The following is a 22,731-nucleotide window of genomic DNA, read 5'->3' as shown; positions in this document are numbered from 1 at the left end:
TATTCGATTCCGCAAAAGGGAAATAACGAATCTTACTCGACTAGAGAAACACAACAGGTTTCAACTGAAGAGTGAATGAGATATATTATTCATAGCCGTCAAAACGTGAATAATAACCTCGAGAGGAAGATTATCCTGAACCGGGTTGTAGGTTGTTTATAGGATAAAAATCCGAAAAGAGAGGCATCGGGATACCAAACTAGGTATATAAAGATGGCCAATCAAAGGGAGCAACAGACATTACCAACAATAGGGTAAATGAAAGAAGACTCGCTGGGATACAATGATGAAAAAAAATCAATGATCCGGGGAACACAGTCACTGACAAACGGTGAAGGGACCCGCTGGGGATAAAATTGCTAGCATACAGCAATTATCCACAAAAGATTTTCTGGGGATATAAGTGCTTATCCAGGCGACTCATCCAAGCGAAGAAAAATCAACATCGAATACTAGATGAAGATAACCATAAATAGGGGATTACATCTACCAAAGATTGGATAGAAAACCATAGAAGGGGAGTTGTCATCGGTTGGGATGAACGACAAAATTGACTCCGTTAGGGGAGAAAACGGGGTTTATAACTACCGGGTAGTAGGTAGAAAACCGCAAAGATAGGACTTACAACTGCTGGTTTGTAGGCAGAGGGCCAAACATTCCACTGAGGATAAGATGAATGAGCGTCAGTTTGTAAGCAACTATTCATTTATGCCTCAGCGAAGCGCAAGAGACAGTTGAAAAAGGCCAATTTAGGATCAAACCAAAAAGGCGGACTGAATCAAGACTCGTCCTGATGAGGATATAACTCAAAAGGGAAAACCCGTCCCAAGGTGTGTTGGGAGGGAACGGAAACAACCGTCATCCACGAGGATGTATCTCAGTGGGGAAATGGCAGGAAAGGATAGACACTTTCTGCTTAAGGGTTGACTCTATTTTGAGAGATTAACACCCGACATCTGCTTTGGGAGATCTATAAAGGAGATCTATATCACCACAGCAGGAAACAACAAACAAAAGATATATGGCAAAATATGCAACATGAATATCTGAATGTTTATGAGTATGCATGAATATGCGTGATTTATGTTTGATGAATGCTGACAAAACAGACATTTCTAACACAAACAGGACCAGAAATCAAACGTCCGGTACTATACTTCCAGGGGGAACTAAGGAGGTCCAACTGGAAAGCCAATCTGCTGGAGATCTTCAAGCTGAAAAGCAAAGATCTGCGGGGAGGCAAAAGATCGGAGATATCACAAAATCTCTGATTAATGGATCAACAAACAACCCAACTAGAGTACAGAAAGTCACAACAGGCAACAACGACCACAAAGACAAATCTGTTGGGGAATGGGATAAATCCCAAAATATCTGCAGGGAAATAAGAGCTCACTGCTATGAAAGCAACTCTACATAACTCCACTAGGGAACAACCCACTGAGGGAGAGCAGATCATCCACATAGAATCTGGTTGCACAAGCAACTCTACCTGGGGATAATGCAAATACCCATTCCACCGGGGAACAACCCACTGAGGAGGAAGAAAAGATCACACAAGTAGATTCTGCAACAAGCTACCCTACTGGGGATCAACAGCAATCAGGGAATCAACCCAAATCTATGGATGATAGATCACCAACCGGTCCTACTGGGGAAAACAGAGGCTTCCGACTCCGGCGGAGATGCTGAGGGGGATATCACGGACGCAATCCTGACTCTGTCGAGGAAAAATCCACAACTGCTGAGGAGGAACACAATTACTGCCCTGTCGAGGGAATAAACGCACTGATGGGGAGATATAGTAGCTCCGCTGGCGACGTGGCCGGGGAAGAGAGTACTACTGGAGCAAACAAAATCTTCCACAACTCTCTGCTCTGGGGATATATCACAGATCCCGCTATCGAATGTGCTGATGAAAGATAGCAACAATCCAGCTTGCAACAATGTTGCGGATAAAAACCACCACCCATTGAATCTTCAAAGAAAAAACATCCATGCTGAGGGGAAAAACCACAACTCCGCTGGCGATTGCACTGGGGAGAGTGATAGGGTACCGAGGTCTCAAACCACCAATTATCGAAGCTTCCAAATGGAAAACACCCATGTTGGGGAAGAATACTGCTGGAGAAGAAAACGAAGTCTTCAACAACACTCTGCTTAGGGAACAACCCTAACAAAAGCTCTGCTTGGGGAGTAACCCCAACAAAAAGCAGGATAACGAGGATACAACCAATGCCAGGAATATGAACCAATGTCTTACCTGTTGGGAATCATGCCACCCTCGGGAGAGCACTGAGACATTCTTAAGTATCCTTTCATTATTGTGAATGTTCACTTTGTTTAAAACAACAATTTGAAAAATTTATTTGTTTAAAACAATGAAATTTTATTAATTAAAACATGCAAAACATTTGTTGAATTGAAACAAATAAGAGTGCAAATAATTGGATAAAAGCTCAAATTGATTTGATGGAATGGTAGCCTGCAAATGGCAAGACTCCATAGATCTGTACAAATTTGAAATCAGTGATATATATTGGAAGAGGGCTACATTGAACATAATGATCCTTTCTTTACCAATTTGAATCTCGATGTATTCGAAGCTTCAGTTGACGACGAATCGAGAACCTCTGACGAAAAGACAGCTGTGGAACAGAAAGTCTTGTCAGGATGCAGTTACTTGCCAAATCCCTAATTTTTGCCTAGATTGCCCCAGGGTGAGGTACTCAATCTAGTGGGATGCAAACTTACTTTTTTTTTTTTTTTCAAGTCTCTAATTTTTGCCTGGATTACCCTTGTGGGTTTTCCACCGAGACGCTCATTTTTGCCTAAGCCGCCCTTTCGGGTTTTCAACTTAGCGAGCTATTCTGTTTTTCATTTGCATATACTTTTTTTTTAGGCAAAGTATTTCTTGACTGCATCTGAATTCACAGGACGAGTGAAATCCTCCCCATCCATTATTGTAAGCATCAGAGCTCCGCCTGAAAAGGCTCTCTTAACAACATATGGACCCTCGTAGTTTGGAGTCCACTTGCCCCTGGAATCGGGCACGAAAGACAAGACTTTCTTGAGCACGAGGTCACCTTCTCGGAACACGCGAGGCTTGACCTTCTTATCGAATGCTTTCTTCATTCTCTGCTGATATAACTGACCATGGCACATGGCAGTCAATCGCTTCTCTTCAATCAAATTCAGTTGGTCGTAACGACTCTGAATCCATTCAGCATCATTCAACTTGGTTTCCATCAAGACTCTCATTGATGGGATCTCCACTTCTACTGGGAGAACAACCTCCATGCCGTAAACAAGAGAGAAAGGGGTTGCCCCTGTTGAAGTGCGTACAGATGTACGATAACCATGCAAAGCAAATGGCAGCATCTCATGCCAATCTTTGTACGTAACTATCATTTTCTGGATAATCTTCTTGATATTCTTATTAGCAGCTTCAACAGCCCCATTCATCTTGGGTCTGTAGGGAGAGGAATTATGGTGTGCAATCTTGAATTCAGCGCACAACTCATCCATCATCTTATTATTCAGATTAGATCCATTATCAGTAATGATCTTATCCGGCACACCATAACGGCAAATCAGCTGGTTCTTGATAAACTTCACAACCACCTGTCTGGTTACGTTCGCATACGAAGCGGCTTCAACCCATTTGGTGAAGTAGTCAATTGCCACGAGAATAAACCTGTGTCCGTTGGACGCCTTCGGTTCAATCATGCCGATCATGTCGATTCCCCACATAGAGAAAGGCCATGGTGACGAAATCACATTCAGGAGTGTCGGAGGAATATGAATCTTATCCGCATAAATCTGACACTGTGGCATTTCTTCACATATTTGCAGCAGTCAGACTCCATTGTCAGCCAATAGTAGCCTGCTCTCAGCATCTTTCTAGCCATGGCATGTCCATTGGAATGAGTACCAAATGAACCCTCATGGACCTCATTCATTAACAGGTTCGCTTCGTGTCTATCCACGCATCTGAGCAAAACCATGTCAAAATTTCTTTTGTACAGTACTTCACCACTGAGGTAGAAACTGCCTGACAACCTTCTCAAAGTTCTCCTGTCTTTCACAGATGCCCCAGGCGGGTAGACCTGGTTCTGGAGGAAATTCTTGATATCAAAATACCAAGGCTTGTCATCATTCACTTCTTCTACTGCAAACACGTGGGCTGGTCTATCCAAGCGCATCACGGCAATATTAGGAACTTCATTCCAATACTTCACAACAATCATGGAAGAGAGCGTAGCAAGAGCATCTGCCATCCGATTATCCTCTCGAGGGATATGATGAAAGTCAACTTCTGTAAAGAATGTTGAAATCCTTCTTGCATAATCTCTGTACGGAATGAGACTTGGCTGATTCGTCTCCCATTCACCCTTGATCTGATTGACAACCAGGGCCGAATCACCATATACATCAAGATGCTTGATTCTCAAATCAATACATTCTTCAATTCCCATAATACAGGCCTCATACTCTGCCATATTATTCGTGCATTTGAAAGTTAGCCTTGCTGTGAGCGGAATATGCGTGCGATGAGGAGTAATGATTACTGCCCCAATACCATTTCCATACTGATTTACAGCGCCATCGAACACCATCGTCCATCTGGAACCAGGTTCCGGACCTTCATCAAGTGTTGGCTCATCACAATCTTTCATTTTCAAATACAGAATCTCCTCGTCCGGGAAGTCATACTGAACAGACTGATGATCTTCAATTGGCTGGTGCGCTAAATGGTCAGCCAAGATACTACCTTTGATAGCTTTCTGAGCTCGATACTCGATATCATACTCAGACAACAACATCTGCCAACGGGAAATCCTCCCAGTTAAAGCAGGCTTCTCGAAGATATACTTGATTGGATCCATCCTGGATATCAACCAAGTGGTATGATTTATCATGTACTGGCGCAGACGCTTAGCAGCCCAAGCTAAAGCACAGCACGTCTTCTCAAGCATAGAGTATCGAGACTCACAATCAGTAAACTTCTTACTGAGGTAGTATATAGCAGATTCTTTCTTTCCTGATTCATCTTGTTGACCCAAGACACAACCCATCGAGTCTTCAAGCACAGTCAGATACATGATCAGAGGTCTTCCTTCCACAGAAGGAGACAAGATCGGAGGTTCAGACAGATACTCTTTGATACTGTCGAAAGCTTTCTGGCAACCCTCGGTCCAATCATGAGACTGATCTTTCCGAAGGAGCTTGAATATCGGCGCACATGTGGCAGTCATGTGGGATATAAACCTGGAAATATAGTTCAAGCGGCCAAGAAAACCTCGGACTTGCTTCTCAGTTTTGGGTGCAGGCATTTCTTGTATTGCTTTGACCTTGGCAGGATCAACTTCAATACCTCTCTCGCTGACAACGAAACCCAATAACTTGTCGGAACGGACTCCAAATGTACATTTGTTCGGATGCAGGCGAAGTCTAAACTTCCTCAGACGCTGAAAAAGCTTCAACAAATGCTCAACATGTTTAACTTCCGTTCGGGACTTAGCAATCATATCGTCCACATAGACCTCTATCTCCTTGTGCATCATATCATGAAACAAGGTAGTCATGGCTCGTTGATACGTGGCTCCGGCGTTCTTCAGACCGAAGGGCATCACTCGATAACAGAATGTTCCCCAAGGTGTGATGAATGTTGTCTTCTCCATATCTTCGGGTGCCATTTTGATTTGATTATATCCGGAAAATCCGTCCATAAAGGAAAAGACTTTGAATTTAGCCGTATTATCTACCAACATATCAATGTGTGGTAAAGGAAAATCATCTTTGGGACTAGCCTTATTCAAATCTCTGTAATCAACACACATACGGACTTTTCCGTCCTTTTTAGGCACAGGCACAATATTGGCCACCCATTGAGGATATGTAGAAGTCACCAGAAACCCCGCATCAATTTGCTTATGAACTTCCTCTTTGATCTTCACTGCCATATCTGGATGAGTTCTTCTGAGCTTCTGCTTCACAGGCACGCACTCAGGCTTTAAAGGCAGGAAATGTTGCACAATATCTGTATCTAGACCCAACATGTCTTCATATGACCAGGCGAAGATATCGGAATATTCTCGTAGCAAATCAATCAATCTCTTCTTGACAGACTCTTCAAGAAGTGCCCCAATCTTCACCAGACGAATACAATCCTCAGACCCCATGTTGACTGTTTCCAGATCTTCAAGGTGCGGCTGAATGATCTTCTTCTCGTGCTCAAGAAGACGGGTAATCTCATCAGGAATCCCTTCAACATCATCTTCCTCTGCCTCGAATACAGGGAATTCAAAATTGGGAGATGGCGTTGGATCATTATGTTCAATGGGTTTTAGAATCAACCTGCATAATGATTTTGGTTAATGAAAAACTTTAGAATTTAAACAAGCAAATCATTATGCAGATGAAAAATGTTTGCTTTTATTCTTGTTTTTATGGGTTTTTTGTGATCACCAATTTCATGCAAAAAGTAAAAAGTGAAAACAAAAGGAAAAACAAATGTTTAACAATGCATTAATTGAATGAAAACATCATTGCATATATGCTTGGCCAACAATGTCATCACTTCTCCTTTTGGCATGGGAGAAGGGTTTTAAACAAAGTGAACAATTACTCTGATCTATGGATGACTGTAGGAACATCTACAGCGACCCAATTGTGGCAGACACCACCAGGAATGACGAAATTGTTCAAATCCTCTGCATCCTCTTCCAAGATAGCAACAGTTTCTTCCTCAGGTTGATCGTCATGGATGAATCCCCCCCTCGTGAACAAACCTTGCTCATTAAATGCCCCAGAACAGCAGCCAATGCCAGCCCGAGATTGGTTAACCAGGAATAAATCCATCAACAACACTTAGTCTGGCAAATATCTCTCTGAGTTCATAATTCTCTTGCTCAGGATGATCCATCAATCTGGCAGATTTGGCTCTGGTGTAGTACCGGCGAAGTGCGTCTCCAAAATAAATGAAGATCGCAGGGTCAGAACAAGAAGACCAGAAACAAGGTACCTGCTTATGCAAATGATGCATGAAGTGTTTGTGCATATGCTCTGTTTTTATTTCAAAGAAACTCGAGGGTTTTATTTGCAAACTTTGAAATATCAACATTTTGATCTTATATGAGAATATCTCATCAGATATATCAGGTGAAATTTTTTTCCCGGTTTTTCCATGTTTGAAATTTTTTGCAAATAAACTCCTTTGAGTTCCTTGAAAATTTTCTCTTCTTCTGATGACATGAAATGCAGATGAATGCATGAATGCAACAATCACACTCAAGGATCAAGCAAGTCACACCAAACAACGGTCGTGGGAAAGCCCATTGTATCCCTAATATCAATCATCCATTTTGGTGGATTTAGGTTTTCACCTTATCGACACCCAAGTTCCATTGATATTAACGGTACATGAACCGGCTCTAACATCCTTAATATCAATCATCCATTTTGGCGGATTATGGTTTTCACCTTATCAACGCCCAAGTTCCATTGATATTAAGGATATCTGAACGACTCAACCACGAATCACGGGTTTGCTGAGAGTCACGAGCATGGAGTCCTGGTTAAGAACCACCCAAAGGGAGTGTACTAGGGTTTAAACCTGCCGGACATGTTCTACCAGAGGTTCCCATAATCATCGTCCCATCTCTCGGATATTATCGGAGAAACGAATACTCGTATTCCAAAAATATTCTCAAGAGAGACTCTTATGAGTGTAGTATCGCGTAACAATCGCATCAGATCTTACATCTGAACGACCTCCGCACTACGTCCTAAAAATAGGCCAAGATGGGTTTGGTAAACTACGGTCCTTGGCTTCTAAGGCACGTGATTGAAAGAATAATGCCTAACCACAAATAACTTGTGTGACATTATTAGTCCAACATGACCTCCACCAAGTGAATGGACTCGCAAGTCAACTGGCTAAGGAATACTCCACACCAGTCAACAAGACTATGCCATTCTCCTATCCTAGAGTGCACTCGAGTTCGGGTATAGAACTCATCTCACAGAGATCACCAAAGCAAACAGCAATTGTATATCAAGCAATTCAAACATTACAATCAATACAGTTATCCCAAATCGTACAAAAATATGTCAAATAACACATAAACAAATATCATACAACAAGGGTGAAAAGTAGGCAATACCACCAGGGAAGGTCTAATGTTGTCCCCAGTGGAGTCGCCACTTTTCTGTAGCGGTGTATTCGTCGCTATATGATTTATTGATTAAACCATAAGCAAAGTATACAATGAACCGAGTCGCCACCGCACTTTTATTTATCCTAAGGACTGGTTAAAAAGCGAACAAAAACCTAAGAAGTTTTACACGTAGAAAACCAATAAAAGATCAGAGAGTCTGGGTAAGGGGTAAATTACGCAATGGGAAGGTGTTAGGCACCCATCACGTCCTAGGTACTCCTAGGGAGCCCTTTTCACACTTGTTGTATAAAAAATGTTTATTTGTTTTTGACATATTGTGCAAACATGAATGGGATGATGAGAAAAGAATGTACGAGTTAGTTATTTTTGTGTTTGAATGGATGAACCCGTTGCCTACGTACCTTCCATCAAAGGTAAGGATCAAAACGCCGTAGTTCGGCTAAAAGATTTCCAAAAATTAGTGAGTTCATTTTAAAACACAAGCATTAAGGCTTTTCATTACCAATGGGAGAAAACTCAACCTGAATTCAACAATCCACCATGCGAGGACTGCTTCGACGTACTAGAGGGGTTAACCCTGTTTTCAGTACGGAAGTCTTACAATCAACTCACTAAGGATAAGGTAAGATTTACATCAACCGCTATGGTAATTGAAACCTATGGCTAATGTATGAAAACATATTAACAATAGACAAAGCCACAAAACAATTGAATGTGTGAGGTTAATTGATTATGAGTATTCACAAAATATGGTCAAGGTATGATTAAGATTGATTTAAAGAAGTGTTATGAAATGGAGTTTGAAAAGTCAAGGACTTAGGGTCCAGGTTTCTAATTTGAAAAAAAGATGAAGATGTTTGCACAACAAGTCAAAAGTTTTTGAAAGGAAAGTGTGAGAAGGTTTAGGACAAAGAGGGTATGGATGAAGGAATGTAAAACTTCTCAGAAAGGTTCACCTCTTGAAATCATATAGAAGATGATTCAAGTGTGTCCTTAGGAATGAGGCAACAAAGCAAGTAAGCAAATAAAAGCAAGGTGATACCGGATGCCATCAATGGACTTATACCAATCTCACAAACAAAAGCGGATACCGGATACCAATAAATGGGTTTACACCAATCTCCTAAAACAAAACAATGATACCGGAAGCCAATAAATGGTCTTACTCCAATCTCATAAAAGCAAAAGCGGATATCGGATACCAATAAATGGATTTACACCAATCTCCTAAGGTAAAACAAAACGTGGATGTCAGATGCCAATCTGTCTGGACTTATACCAACCTCCAAAGGATGATCATGGGAGTACAAATGCCAACAGCATGGTCTTACAATTGCATCCTCACATACAACAAACAAACAATGCACTTAGCAATGGACATGAGTGACCAAGTGAAATGGTCTTACACTCTATCCCTTCCAAATCATAGGAACAATGGCCAATGAGTGGACTTACAGTTGTCCTCAATGGGTAAACCAAACATAGATCATAGAAATATGCAATGATGATCATGCAATAATGAACAATTTTTGATGATAAGTGCACAAAGGCATGCAAGCAAACATGTACAAATGCAACAAGCAATCAATCAGACAAAGTCATTTAGCACACACTATAACCAAACAATTAGGCTCAATCAAAGGGTTAGACTTAAAAGTCAACTGGAATAGGGTAAATGGTGCTCTTAACCTTGACATTGAGAGCCAAGGTGAAGCAGATGAAAGGATATGAGGGGTGTGCCTCATCACTCTTATCCCTGGTCAGGGAGAGCATTGAATATCAGAAGGTGTGGGAGTTCAGAAAGCTGGAACTCTCTCCACAAGTTAAAGACTCGATAGATCTTGGGTTTTTACTCACTATGCGTCAACACATGTGGTGTGAGCAAGGTGAGAGACTCACAGAATAGTAGGAGATAGGCTACATATCTCTTTTGTCTACCAATTGCCTCATATGAGGTCTTTTCCTGCTTGGGGACGAAGATAAACAATCACAAACATTGCCTCTTAAGGAGGACTTCAGACAGTTGCCTGGCTAAGTAACGAGCCAGGTCTTCCATACTACATGGAGACAAGAGATTCTACCTCAATGCTTAAGCAAAGCAAAGCAATAGCAAGTTCTCAAAGGAACAAAAGCAACTATGGTACCTGAAATCAATCAAATATAATCAGTATACCAATCACAAAGTCAAAACAGACAAGTTATGAACCAACAGTCAACACAATCAATCACATGTGCAAAGCACAAATTCAAACCAAATGAGTTAGCATCCTACAAAACAAACCAAGTTAGTTCATCACAATCAAGTAAACCAAACTCAATCAACTTGAATTAATCTCCTTAAAGCAATTGCTCCTTAACCTGAAAAACAACTCAAACATGAGAAGTAAACCCTTAGGCTAAAGCCTAGGGTCAAAGGAGGAGAAAAAATTTAAAACAGAACATGAAACTTGATCAAAATTAAGATTAATCAATTAAGAACAAATTCCAGTTGGTCTCACATCAAAACTATACACCAATTGCATTTCATAAGCAAATCATGTCAAACTATGCAAGTTAAGAACTCAATGGTGTAAACAGAATGAATACAAGCATATCAATACCAAAATGGCTCAATAAATTCCAGGAAAAATCATGCTCAAACAGAACACATTGAATGAGCAGCACACCAAATTTCATGTCATTTGGACAAGTGGAAATAAGGAAATTAAAATCCCTAAGTCAAGGCATATTCAAGCAAGCTCATACAAGACCACAAATCATGTATCAAATTCATGCAATCATAAAACAGTGATCAAACATGAGAAATGAATGCGATCAAAGCCATGGCAACCTTTAAGATGTCTATAATACACATGACAAATTTCAAAGTCATCCAACAAACCACAAGGATTTCACAAATCATATGATATCATGAATCTCAAAATATTCACAATTGACCAAACAGAGGGAAAATTCTCAAACAAATAGAAAATGCATTCAAAAATCCTAGGAAAAATCACCAGCAAACCAGACATCCCTAAGTATTAGCATGCAAAAATCCAGAGCAATTGGCATAGCATAAGCATGGAAAATAAAATCAGGAACATGAACAAGACATGGTGTGACATACATTTTCACACCTTCAAATATTACATCATATCTCACAATCCAGAAATGCAAAATTAGCAAACCATATACCAAAATGACTAGGAATGAGTCAAGATCATGCATACAAAATTTCAGGCATTTCCAATTAAGCATAAAGATTTCATGCATGAAAAGGTGAGCAAGGTGCAAGATATGGTATTCACAAACAAACCCTAGGCATTTTAAAAATCTAACCGTGCACAAATTTATTAAAAATGTCCAAAAAATAATAGACATGATGATTAACAAATCAAAAAAAGAATCATGAATTTTGGATGTGTATTTTTTGATTTATCAATTTTTGAATGTGGAAAAGAAATAAAAAAATGCATGAGAAAGCTTATACATGAACATGTGAATACTTGGAATGCAATAAATGCAAGGCAAAGCTTTTGTAGCCAGCAGGGAATCGAACCCCTGGCCTATTTGAATGGGGCGCATTTCAGGATGAAACGCCCCGTTTCATTTATGACGTGGCTAAATGTGATACGCTGCATGGCACAGAAACACGGAATTCACATGCGAACGAAACAAAATGGATCTAAGCATGCCTGGGAACGAAAATCAAACAAGCTTCATCGTGTTCTTGCACATTCATCATCATCATGAACAAAAAGTTACAGAAATGCATAAACCACATATGGATCGAATCAGCGTTCAACATAGATCAACAATATAACCTTGATTTGTCCTAATTCTATGCATGGCAAGAGGTTCGATCAAAAGAAGTTTTGTCATCAAGATTTCAAACTAGCATAATTTGCTCAAAATCTAATGGATTCACGCGATTCAAGTTGCAGAATGATCTACGTAACCAGATCTACCAAAGGCACATGCTAATTTCAAGAATTGAGATGGTTGAATTCCTACCTCTTGGAGATGCAGATCCTGTTATCGTGCTCTTCAAGCCTTGAAAGTGTAAAACAGATAGCCTGTGATGACGAGGAAGATGTATGGAATCAATAATTCAGCTCAAAACCTCTTGGATTAGCCTGGATCTTCAACTGCCATGCGCAAGCTCAAGATGCAACAGCCACGATTTAGCCAAGTTCTTCCACAATTCTTCTTCAACAGTTGTTCAATAGTACCTGCAAGTGGAGATCAACACGAGAGAGAGCACAAAGAATGAAGAATTTTGAAGAACCAAGTGAAAAAAGTTTGGAAAATTTTGAGAGAATTTAGAGAATTTTTGATTTGGATCTGAGATTGTGATTGTGGATCCCAATTTTCTGTTATGATTAGGACTATATAGTCCTTGTTAATCACCTGTTAAACATGATTAGCAACAAATGCAATTGGATTAGTGGATGAAGCTTGTTATGCAATTTGGAAAAATTGCCCTTTCTCAATTAGAACCAATGGAACAGTGCACAACTAGTTTTAGCAAACCCAATTTTCTGTTTAAAAGCTATCGGAATTGATTTGGCATGAAAATCATGTGTATTTTTCAAATTCACTATTTTTCCCACCAAAATGCAAAATGGTTCACTTGAAAAATGACCTTTTGATGTGATGATTTTTGATGAAATGTAATGATGCATTATATTAGTACATGTCAAATGGGATTTGCTCAAAAAAGAATCACCCAAATTGGCCAAATGGTTCAAGAGTTATGCCTCCTTGAAGTTCAAGATTTCTTGAAAATGATTTGATGATAACTTGCCAACCACAAATGAGAAATGAGTGTTCCTGGACTTTTTGGAAAGTCAAGAGCAAGATCTTCAACTTTCATGTTGGACAAAATTTGATTTGAAGCTTGCTTGATGATGTAAAGTTGAGGAGAAGGACTTTCCATTTTTGGCAGTTGAAAATTACAGGTCCTTGCTATTTTGGGAAACTTTTTGTCTGACCTCCAATTCCTCAATGATGATGTTTGACATGTTATATGAGGCTTATATGGACATGAATGAGAGCTTTCAAACCAATTCCCACCATCAAATCACTGATTAAATGCACAGTTGACCACAGTTGACTTTGCTAGGGTTTTGGTTGATTGAGCCATGCTTTGATGAATTTCAAGCCTCTTTCTCTTGAGATCTTGATTCAAAATGATATCACAACCCATGTGAACTCTTGATGAATTATCATGGTGCCCAAATTCTTCAAGGAAGGCCACCATCCATTGCTCAATGAATGATTTTGACTGTCTTGACCTAATTTGCTTCATCTGCAAGTAACAAGGTTAGATGACAATATTTTTGTACTTTTGGTTAGTAAACAAATGAAAAGCAATGATATACAAATGCAATACATGCTTGGTGATCAAGAACCACTCTCACAATGTAACCCACCCACTAGGAGGGAAGCAAAGGTGCACAAAGATCCTTGAGGCAATGATATGATATGTTATGATGCCATGAGGGATCTTAGGGCAAAAATTGGGGTCTTACAATGACCAAAATAAATTGCCAAAGTGTTGTTCATTTCACCATACTCTAACCCTACAAAACCATACATAATTCAATTTAGACCATGACTTACACATGCATAGCTACAAGAAAAAACCAAGACAATGCTCCATACACAAGCCAATACCTTATAACATAGCAAAAAAGCCAAACATTCATGATGGGAACCAGTTACCTAAATCAGTGTAACCGGTTACACCTACTTCTACTCACCAAAAAATTCAAGTTTCCATGTTGGTAACCGGTTACACAAAAGCTAGTAAACAGTTACACCCGTGTTAAAGCCTCCAAAAACTAGTGTAGAACACATGTTTTTGTGCTGGTAACCGGTTAAACAACATCTGGTAACCCGTTACACATGAACCAATGGCAAATTTTTGCTTCTTTTCAAGCATTACAGTGATGTTTTCATAGTCCCAATTCTAATGACAGTATACGTAACAGTCATATAACAGTTCATAACACATAATGCAGTAGCAAATAACATATAGCAACCTACATCACTAACATTCATCAATACTTGAACCAAACTAACTCACTTCAATCCTAACACTACCAAGATGTCATAATAATCCCTATTACACTTCCATAATAACTCCAACTAAAAATTTAAGAGCTCACTAACACTGTTAACTTCATAAACAACTTGCTCATGAAAACAACTATCACTAACTGTAGCCTAACTTCTAACCGCCATTACCTAGAAAACTGACTGAAACGGTTAGAACAGTTGATCACACTGAATTACACCGTGTTTTTGACTCGAATTTCACATGTTTATTAGGACTTTATTATCATTTTGTTTGTATTATGCTCTCTTTTATCTTGTTTTCAGATATTTAGCACTTTCATACTCTTTTGGAAGAAACGAAGCAAAAAGACCTAAAAGTAGGGTTTTTCGGTGAAATTACACACATGGCGTTGCACATGGCGGCCGCTATAGGAGAAGCCATGAGTCATCAGCCCTCAACTAGGAGGTAACTTCCACGTTCCCATGATCCACCCCATTTACACACATGGCGGGCGCCATGAAGGGATGACGGGCGTCACCTTTGGAAATCACGTTCCTACTAAGGAGAAGTTGGAGGGCACCATGGTCTTTGCAAGCTGCTGAAATCCTCTATAAATAGTTCGTTCCATTTCATTTTCTAATCATCCAACTTAGTTTACAACACCAAGCCTATATTTATCATTTGTAATAGCGGTAATCCATCACATCGGGGGGTTATCGCACGTTAGTGAGATTGAGTTGGGTCACTTCGAGTTGCTGTCGTCTTTAGCTTCAGGAGTCGGAGGTTTATTTTTGTACCAGCTTTAAAGCCCTCCATTTGGAGCAGGTTCTTATTTATCGCTTTATTTTATTTATTTCCCGCATCGATTTTATTTTATTTATTTCTCGCATCGCTTTTATTTTATTTATTTTCCGCACTCGCTTTTATTTTATTTATTTTCCGCACTCGGTTTACTTTATTTATTTTCCGCACTCGCTTTACTTTATTTATTTTCCGCACTCGCTTTACTTTATTTATTTTCCGCACTCGCTTTACTTTATTTATTTTCCGCACTAGCTTTACTTTATTTATTTTACGCACTTTACTCGCTCTCCACGCCTCACATTCTAAAACAAACTTTTTATCATGATTAACACCGTTGTCTTTGTTTGTGTTACCATGTCTGGCTAAATCTTTTAAAGGTTAGAATGTAAGGATCGCGGTTAAAGTATTGTTTCACATATTGAATCTGTAGAAATACTTTAAAGGCTGTTTTGATTTTTAACTTGAGTTTTCTAAAACAAACTTGGTTAGTTTTAATTATTCGAGGAGTGCGAAAGCACCCTGGCTTAGTAACTAGGAATTTTTATCACTTTAAGGAAAAACTATTTTTGAAACTGTTTTCGGATGCGTTGATAGATTTAAAATCAGGAAACTCCTTGGGTAAACTTTCCAAATCAAAATCACTTTTCAACTAAGTTTACGAGTCTCATTTCTTAAAAATAGGTTTACTACTTTAGCGTTCTGCACACCTTTTATAAGTGACAATAAAAGGCCTTAATTTAAGGGTAAACTCGGTTATGAATACGCGAAAGCGACAGTTCCTGTTAAATGGATTCTTTTCAAGAGTAGAAAACATTTCCTCATAAGTAGTTCTATTTAGACAATCGAAACATCACTTAACTGACGTGAATTACATTCGACCTGTCTTTACTTGCATTTATTATTTACCATTGTTTTGCAAACCCAATATCTCTTTTATACCGTCTTAGATAAACACCGTAACGATAGTAATCGATAGATTGACGATTGGTCTCTGTGGAATCGATATTCTTTTATATTACTTTGACGTAATTCGTGCACTTGCGAATCAACGCGATCAAGTTTTTGGCGCCGTTGCCGGGGACCAACTTCGTCAAATTTCGTATCCTGTTGTTACACCGTATAGACTAAGGCATTATTAGCCGGTAAATGCGAAGAACCCATAGTACCGGAAATTTAGTAGATCCTTTAGCGGAACCCGAACGTTATACTCGTACACGCCTCTTACTCATCCGAATTAAGAAAGCTATGGTCGAGAATCGCGCTAGGAGACCTCTTAAGGAATTTGCCCAACCCTCTGACGAGGAACCTAGTTCGAGTATAGTAAACCCCCTTATTCCTGCTAACAATTTCGAACTAAAACCGTCTTTGTTGCAATTAGTGCAACAAAACCAATACGCGGGTCTCGCTACTGAGAACCCGAATCAACATTTAAAAGTTTTTATCCAACTAGCCGACACCTTTAAATCTAACGGCGCTTCACCTGATGCGGTCCGTTTAAGATTATTTCCTTTCTCCCTCAAGGATAGAGCACGTTCATGGTTAGATTCACTTCCAGCTAATTCAATAACTACATGGGAAGACCTTAGGAGAGTATTCCTTGCTAGATATTTCCCCCCTAGTAAGACTGATGTTCTTCGAAACCAAATAACTAGATTTGCTCAAAACCAAGGAGAATCGCTGTTCGAAGCTTGGGAGAGATATAAAGAGCTATTAAGAGTCTGTCCACTCCATGGCCTAGAACAATGGTTGATCGTTCATACCTTCTATAATGGACTCCATTATAACACCAAGATGAACATCGACACTGCCGCAGGTGGCGCGCTGATGAACAAACCTTATCTAGAAGCTTGTGACCTAATTGAGGATATGGCCCAAAACCATTACCAATGGGGAACTGAACGAGCATCAATAGAGAAAAAGGAGACCCAACGTGGCATACATGAGGTAAGCTCTCTAGACATGATGCAGGCGAAAATGGAAGCTTTAGCCATTAGGATCGAACATATGTCTACAAACACTAACACCGTAGCAGTAGTCCACACAGAGTGCGACCTCTGTGGATCTAAAGGACACGAATCGGCGGAGTGTAACCTTTTGAATGAACTGAATACCGACCAAGTGAATCACGCCCAAGGTAACCCATTTTCAAACACTTACAACCCTGGATGGAAGAATCATCCAAATTTTTTCTATACAAACCAGAACCCTATCCAAAATTATACACCTCAGAGACCGCAAGGTTATCAAGCCCAAAAACCAAACCAACCTATGCAAGTTATGCCCCAGAAGTCTAACCTTGAGAAGATCATGGAGAGCTTCATATCGGGCAAGACTCAGCAGAATAAAGAATTCCTAAACCAGAACATTCACGTAAACGAACTTATAATGCAATTAGGAACCAAGGTTGATCAGATAATCACTCACAACAAGTTGCTTGAAACCCATATCTCACAGGTAGCACAAAACCAAGCCCCACAAACTACACCTGGAGGCCAATTTCCTGGACAACCGCAACCAAACCCTCGAGGGCAAGTTAACGCTATCTCGTTACGAAGTGGGACCGATACGAAGGGCCTCATAACCCAGCAATGAGCGAGTCCAAAACTTCTAAAGAAAATATACCTACCAACCAAGAAGAGGAACCGGTAGAACCCGAGAAACAAACCAACCAAGAAGGTGAAGCCAAGGATAAAACTTACAAACCACCACCCCCGTACAAACCACCAATCCGTATCCGAAAAGACTTAAACAAACCAAAATTAACAACCAATACCAAAAATTTATAAAAGTAATAGAAAATCTTCATGTAGAGATTCCTTTCACCGAAGCTATCACCCAAATTCCGTATTACGCCAAATTTCTCAAAGACATCTTAACCAACAAGCGTAGGCTCGACGATCCAAAACCCTTGGAATGCAATTTTATTTCTGAGGATAAACTTGCTGAGAAAGAGAAAGACCCTAGTAGTTTTTCTATACCTTGCATTTTAGGGAGTCATGTGATCGACAAAGCTTTCCTAGACTTAGGCGCTAGTGTGAGTTTAATGCCCTTAGCTATATGTAGAAGGTTAAACCTAGGAGAATTGCAACCAACTAAGATGTCCCTACAATTAGCCGATAGGTCTGTTAAGTATCCTGTAGGCATCTTAGAAGACATCCCAGTTAGGATCGGTCAACTTTATATCCCAACAGACTTTATGGTCATCGATATCAAAGAAGACGAAGATATCCCTATCCTTTTAGGTAGACCATTCTTATCAACAGCCAGAGCTATAATAGATGTCAAAAGAGGGAAATTAACCTTCGATGTAGGGGATGAAAAGATCGAGTTCATTCTCTCGAAATTCCTGATGGCACCAATTTTAGGAGACGCATGTTATGTGATTGATATCATAGATGAGTGCATAAGAGAATTCGATCAAGGAGAACCTAAGATCGAACCATTTTCAAACCCGAAAGAAAAGGGTGACGAGTTAGAGGAAACAAAACTTGACACTAATGAATGTCTGGATCTTACTCCAGACCTTGCGCCAAATTCCTAATAACTTGCTCAAGAACTTAAGGAACTACCCAAGAACCTAAGATATGAGTTTTTGGATAAAGAAATAAACCGGCCAGTAATAGTTAGTGCCACCTTAAACCAAGACGAGACGAATCGACTCTTGAATGTTTTAAGAAGATACCCCTCTGCCTTAGGGTACAACATCTCTGATTTAAAAGGTATTAGCCCATCCATGTGTATGCACAGGATCTCACTAGAGGAGGATTCAAAATCTTCCAGAGAACATCAGAGAAGGATCAACCCTGTGATGAGCGAGGTGGTGAAGAAGGAAGTCCTTAAACTACTGGAGGCTGGTATAATCTATCAGATTTATGATAGTAAGTGGGTAAGTCATGTACATGTGGTACCCAAGAAGGGAGAACGAAAAGGGAGAGCATGTCGCTAAATGCATAGAAGGCGGATAGCGTATGTGCATAGATTATAGGAAGCTTAATAAGGCAACTAGGAAAGAACATTTCCCCCTTCCATTCATAGATCAAATGCTTGAGCGTCTTTCCAGACACTCCTACTTTTGTTATTTGGATGGATATTCTGGATTTTTCCAAATACCCATACACCCCGAGGATCAAGAAAAAACAATCTTTACCTGTCCTTACAGAACGTTTGCTTACAGACAAATGCCGTTTGGACTTTGTAATGCGCCAGCTACTTTCCAACATTGTATGATGTCAATCTTCACAGATTATCTCAACGGAATTATGGAAGTATTCATGGACGACTTCTCGGTGTGTGGATTAGACTTTGTAGATTGCCTCATTAACCTTAAGAAAATCCTAGAGAGATGCGTAGAAGTTAATGAAATTCTAGTTATCAGACTTTGGATGTCACACGGGTTGTTATGACATCCAATTCTGCACAGACAGGGATTATGCAGAACTTAAACGTAAGTGCAGTAAATAACACAAGTAATTGTTTACCCAGTTCAGTCCAACATGACCTACATCTGGGGGCTACCAAGCCAGGGAGGAAATCCACTATTAGTAGTATCAATTCAAAGCTAAACTCACCCGTTTACAACTTATCACTTAATCCCTACCCAATGCAATTTCAATCTTACACTAAGATCAGAGTTCCTACTCACTTCCCCTCAATCACCTCAGTGATTACTACCTTTAATCAATATTAAAGACAAGTTGAAGTCACACTTCAAACAACTCTTGATTGTGCTTCACAGCTTTAATCAAGATACACAACACTCACGCTTAAAAGCTTTGAGCGACACAACACTTACAACTCAATGAACACCCTATGCCACAGCAATCATCTACTTGATAATGGCTTGGCTTACAAGATACGTCTAATACAAGACTCACAAAAATACAGCAGTGAAGTATGATGGACAAACAAAATCTTCACGCCTCAAAATCCCCGAAACTGAATGAAGGAACGCCTTCCTTTTTATATTGCAGTACCTGGGCTTTTGCACTTGTATTCTCCTGAATTTAAGGTCACGCGAGTTCCCATAAATTCAATATCTAGGTTACTAACAAATAGGCTATTTGTTAGGTTCATTAAATGTAACTTGGTTGTTGGTTTCCTGGTTTTTCTCTAAGCTGTTGACTTCCTGAAGAATAGCCCAAGAAAAGCTGAAACAGAAAACTGAACAACCTACAATATAGCATATGCTGTCAGGAATGAATGTCACGACATTCAGCTTGACATCAAGGTCCATATGCTGAGTCTGTTTTTCCAGAAAACAGATTGTACAATTTTGCTGACCTGTACATGATCAAAATGACCATACTACAGTAACAGCTTACATTAATAAATGTCAAAGTGTCCAATTTAACATTTACACATTTGGCCTTAAGTTAGTTCTGTTATTCTCTTGAAGAACAGACTAAGTAACATGCTGAAGTATAGCAGAACACCACTCTGTCTAATGTTCAGTATATACTGTCCATGATGAATGTCATAACATCCAGTTTGACATTCATACAGTAGGCCTTATGCCAGATCTGGTTATTCCTTGATAAACAGACTGCAAATGAATACTGAGCTCTAACAGAACACCAACTGTTCTATTCCTCAGTAGCTGCTGACAGGGATGAATGTCACAGTCTCCAGTTTGACATTCAATAAATCCTGTATTAGCTAATCCTGCAGTAACTACTCAAGTGTGTCATGACATCAGTCAAGACATCAGAGTACAGTTAGATATTCTAACCTACAATGCAGTCACACATACACACCATGTCATGACATCAGTCAAGACATTAGAATCCAGCTAGTGTTTTACCATATAATGCAGCCAATTAAACACCTACAGTTAACCTTGTGTTAAACTGGGAGAAGTGCCACTTTATGGTCAAAGAAGGCATAGTGTTAGGACATATAATATCTGAAAGAGTCATTGAGGTCGATAAAGCAAAAATAGAAGTTATAGAAAACCTTAACCCTCCTAAGACAGTTAAGGAATGTCCGTAGTTTCCTTGGACACGCCAGTTTCTACCGACGCTTCATAAAAGACTTCTCTAAAATAAAAAAACCCCTGACCGGCCTTCTGATGAAAGACATTGAATTCATTTTCGATGAAAAATGCATCAAAACCTTTAATCAGTTAAAACAAGCATTAATTTCAGCACCCATTTTATAAACCCCGGATTTGACTAAACCCTTCGAAATAATGTGTGATGCTAGCGATTTCGCTATAAGAGCTGTTTTAGGGCAAAGAAAAGATAAGAAACTACACGTAATATAGTACGCTAGTAGAACCCTAGATGTCGCTCAATTAAATTATACAACAACAGAGAAGGAACTCCTAGCTGTAGTTTTCGCAATCGATAAATTTAGGTCTTACCTTGTAGGATCTAAGATTATAGTCTATATAGACCATGCAGCTATCCGTTACCTTCTGAGCAAAAAGGATGCAAAACCTAGATTACTCAGGTGGATCCTTCTGCTACAAGAATTCGACTTAGACATTAGAGACATATGGAGTGAAACATAGAGTAGCAACACCATATCACCCCCAGACTAATGGTCAAGTGGAAGTTTCTAACAGAGAGATTAAGTAGATCTTGGAGAAAATTGTATCAATATCTAGAAAAGATTGGTCTGAAAAGCTAACAGAAGCACCGCGGGCTTACAGTACTGTTTACAAAACCCCTATTGGAACTACACCGTACCAGTTGGTCTATGGGAAGTCATGCCACTTACCTTTTGAACTCAAGCACAAGGCATATTGGGCCATAAAGACCCTATATTTGGATTAACTGGCGTCTGGCAAGAAGTGAATCCTTGATATTCACAAATTGGAGGAACTCCGCCAGAACGCTTACGAGAATGACGTTATATACAAAGAGAGAACCAAAGCTTGGCACGACAAAAGGATCGTGAAAAAGGAATTTAATATAGGAGACTCTGTTCTCCTCCTCAATTCGAGATTACGTATTTTTCCAAGTAAGCTGTGTTCGAGATGGACAGGCCCCTTTGAGGTGTCCAAGATCCTAAAATCTGGAGCAGTTGAAATCCGAAACAACTCCTGTAATCCATTTGTGGTAAATGGACAAAGATTGAAGCAATACCAAGGAGGTGACATACCTACAGAATGTCATGACCAAACTCTGACCGACCCTCCAGTTCCTACCTCTAACATATAAAGTTTGAATCTTCAAGCTAACGACGTTAAACAAGCACTGCATGGGAGGCAACCCATGATTTCTTTTCCTTTACTTTTATTATTTTCAATTTATATTTTTATTTGTTTTTATGTATATCTATGTGGAGACTAACAGTTATAATATTTGTGATTTCAGGTGTCCTCTGTTTCTAATCTAACTTTTCAGGAATGGAGAATATCGACACTATGTCAGTAATCTTTCGTGACCCAGTTTAAGAGCAGCGCTACGCCATGCATTCATAGCGCCCAATGCTGCCCACCAGATATCCCGACTCGAGCTGCATAGAGGCATTAGGCATTGAGCCTAGTGTCAGACACTTGTGCAATCATTTGCAGTGGGATGAATACACTGATGCTATGCACGTGACTTACAGGAACCTGACTTTGGAGTTCTTGAGCTCGCTTGTCTACGAGCCTTATGTTGGTCACGCGAGTGATGAAGGATACATTAACTTCAGGTTATTTGGGGCAGAATACACCTTCAACCACAAGCGCTTCGGCGACTTGCTTGGTTT

At 39.7% G+C, this 22,731-nt stretch overlaps 1 non-coding gene across 1 annotated transcript; it reads right to left on the bottom strand.

The window, feature by feature from the left end:
- Nucleotides 1-16,662: 16,662 nt before the first annotated feature.
- On the bottom strand, nt 16,663-16,769 carry LOC127099376 (small nucleolar RNA R71). Its single transcript, XR_007793883.1, has one exon. It is a non-coding gene; the product is annotated as a small nucleolar RNA R71 (small nucleolar RNA).
- Nucleotides 16,770-22,731: the final 5,962 nt, after the last annotated feature.

The sequence above is a fragment of the Lathyrus oleraceus genome, chromosome 6 (assembly GCF_024323335.1).
Source record: "Lathyrus oleraceus cultivar Zhongwan6 chromosome 6, CAAS_Psat_ZW6_1.0, whole genome shotgun sequence".
Classification (NCBI taxonomy): Eukaryota; Viridiplantae; Streptophyta; class Magnoliopsida; order Fabales; family Fabaceae; genus Lathyrus; species Lathyrus oleraceus.
Note: the sequence above shows the minus strand (reverse complement) of the source record. Positions and strands in the feature narration are given on the sequence as shown.